Source organism: Mus caroli, chromosome 6 (genome assembly GCF_900094665.2).
Source record: "Mus caroli chromosome 6, CAROLI_EIJ_v1.1, whole genome shotgun sequence".
In the NCBI taxonomy this organism is placed as follows: domain Eukaryota; kingdom Metazoa; phylum Chordata; class Mammalia; order Rodentia; family Muridae; genus Mus; species Mus caroli.
In genome coordinates this window covers 121524759-121527942 of record NC_034575.1, presented here as the reverse complement: position 1 = coordinate 121527942, position 3184 = coordinate 121524759, and the positions used below count along the sequence as shown (strand labels likewise).

Sequence of the window (3184 nt, the reverse complement as noted above, 5' to 3'; positions counted from 1 at the left end):
GAGACTTATCAAAATCTCAAGATGAAGAAAATCAGCTATGAGCACATATCAGTATTTGTGAAAAGATAAGCCTTGGCTCTGGCTTGGATCTGTTCAAATGTAAAAGGCCCTAGGTCTNCGAAGCACCCTAGAAAACNAAGGTCAACTTGTCTTCATCCTAACTTATCNTAGCTTGAATCAGAGCAGTGAGGGCAGAAGCCTGCTCTTCTATCTATGAAGATCCTCTTCTGCCCCCTAAGGGAGCTCAAGGGCCATGTGCCCATCTCAGGCCTCGCTCCTCTATGTTCTTGGTCATGCACTGTTTCTGCTAAGGCACAATAGCTACTAGACATTCCCAGGGAGATCATCTGGGTTGGATTGCACCCATGCCCCTGAGTTCCTGCCAGATCTCTCCCTAGAAAACACTGCAGAAAAATCTTGCAAGTGTGCACACTCATGCGTGGCCTTCAGACCCCAAGGATTCAGAGAGCCCCAGTGGGCTGGAGGGATCAGCCATGGTCTCACAGTGCAGCCTGCTGGGCACCAGTGATGTACAAGTTGTGGAGACAGGGATGAAGGGTATCAGCATCAGAATGGATGTGTTGTCTCCCCTCTATGATCCTCAATTTCCTTTAAGGGACCTCCCAAGCCTCAAGAACAGACTTCAAGGCCTATAACAGTAAANNATAACTAGTCTTGACTCTTTCAACACACAGGACAAGTGCACATACAAGTGTTCTAGAGTGTACCAACCCAATGTGTAAGTTTCCACCCATCTTACAAGCTACACACAAGAGCAACTTCTTCATGAAGTACAAAGAGGCAGCACACCACACAGTAAATAACAACCACACAAAACATGAGTGTGAAACCCATGATGGCTCGGAGCAAGGAGCCAACAGCTTAGTCTCTGCCAAGTGGTTCTTTTCAGGTGGTGGCAGAAGAGATGAAGAATAAGAAACAGCAGAGAAGTACCTTTAAAATTAACAAATAGGAAGGCTGGGCATGGTGGCACACACCTACAATCCCTTGCACTTGAGAGGCAGAGGCAAGCAGACCTTCGAGGTCAAGGCCAGCCTGGTCTACAAAGAGAGTTCAGGACAGCCAAAGCTACAAGAACAACCAGAAGAGAAGGAGGAAAGGGGGAGGAAGGGGGAGGAAGAGGAAGGGAGGGGAGGAGGAATGAAGTGAAGGGTGCAGGGATAACAGAAGTCCTCAGCTTCTGTGGTTGGAAAGAGGTACCAGAGGCCTCTGGAAATCAGATAAATTAAGACAAGGTCATTTGAGAAGAGTGTAGAGTGGAGGGTTCATGGTGGGACTCACTGAGGGAAAAGGGCTGTTTCCTGCATGTTCCACCTTAGTTTTCTCTTTATGAGCTCTCTGGGTAACTTCATATGGCCCCTTGAGAGCCTGGCCCTTCCTTCCCCCACNACACCTTCCCTGATGGCAACCCTTCTCTTTCCAGCATTTTTCTGAGATGTGAAAAATCTCAGGCCACTGGCTAAACAACCACTNCCCACACACATTACAAAGTATTTATCTGACCTTCTCCGTGTCTCCAGGCTTAGCCTTCCTCCCTTTCCCAGCAAAGCTGCCTGTCCTATGGGCAGCCTCCAGCTCTGCTCCAGTTCCCAGTGTCCAAGCTAGACAAAGATGAGTGCCCCAAATCTGCCAGCCTAGAAACAGGGATCTGCCACAAAGGCAGTTCATCCCCTGCGGGAGAGTTTTTGGTAGCCAAACCTCAGTGCATATTGGAGTCATTTCCCACATAACTAGCAGGCAAATCACCTGAGGTCTCTAGGGGACGGGAGCATGGGGCTTTCTGGGAAGGGAGAATTTTGTTTTTTACTCATAGTTTTAAAAACAAATGGGTAGTTAGACAAAACAGGCGACAGAGGTGGGTGGCCACTTGAGATGCCAAGAGAAAGAGATCAAAGCCTACTCCGAATGGAGGAAGCAGACTCTGCGTGGCCCCAGGGACAGTCTAGGTGGCCTATGCTATGCAAAGGCAGCCAGAAAACAGAGTTGCTGGGTGATGAGCCTTAGTCACAGACACCCCAACCCTTGCTCCCAGGCCCAAGAACTTCGGTTAAAGGATTTCAGCTGGAAGGAACACCTGCTTCTCCCAATTCCTTGGGAGGGTTCACAAATCACAATGCAAGGAAGTGAACCTGACCAGGCTCTGCTACACACTCACACACACACACACACACACACACACACACACACACACACACACACACACACACATACTACTACTACTACTACTACTACTACTACTTTCTTTCCCTCAGACTGGAACTCATTCCATGGACTCAATCCTTTAGCAGATGCCCCTTTCCCACACAGGTCAGAGAACCAGGAACATTCACTGTATTTGCAACCTTGTTAATTAGATCATTAAAACTGCCACAGGGACNTCTCTGGTAGGGAGGCCATTATGTTGGTCTGTAACCTCAGCCTTCCAACTTTTCTAAATGATTGCCTTCTACCAAGTTAGCGCATCGAGTCCCTCAGTTCAGCACCTCCGAATCTTGAAAGCCAAGGAAGAAAAAAGGGGCTCGTAGTATTTGTGCCTGCATCTGGCCCAGAACCTCCCAACTTTCCCATGCTGCTTCCTGCCATTCTATCCAGGAAGAAGCCTGATATGCACCAAGTTTCTAGACCCTGGAAATCTAGAATCTCGGCTCTTTAACTACTGTAAACTCCTCAGAACCGCTGCTCTATAGTCAGTTCTTTAAAGGAACGTTAGTCGATGTTTTATAAAAGCTTCAGAAATTTCCAGGGTGCCTAATGAAGACGAGATTCCAGGACTCGGACTTCTATAAGTTAGAAAGGCTGTGCAGAGGCCTTAGTCTCTACCAAGCCCATCAAATTTTCCTTTGTATGAGTTGCCACATCTTTCCTTCCTCCACACAGCAGTGTGTCCATCTGGGTACCACCCAAGGTTCTATGCTGCCCAGGTCTTTCTCTTGAGAAAGAACAAGGAAGATGGTTCTCCTTTATTCCCAAAGAGCTGGCAGGGAAATTGAGACCATGATGTCCNTTTAATGATGAAGTCTTAGCACATAACCCTGTATCATCTCCTTCCCCTTNCACCCCCAGCATCCTCAACCACAAGACACAGAGCAAGGGTACACAACCTATGAAGAACAGGCACCTCTACTTAAAGAGCTGACCTCCAGGGACCAAGACAGTTGACAGT

At 47.9% G+C, this 3184-nt stretch overlaps 1 protein-coding gene across 1 annotated transcript in view; it reads right to left on the bottom strand.

Moving 5' to 3' along the window:
- Ano2 (anoctamin 2) overlaps positions 1 to 3184 on the bottom strand; it is a 322617-nt gene that overhangs the window by 215105 nt on the left and 104328 nt on the right. The gene's annotated exons all lie outside the window — the stretch shown is intronic.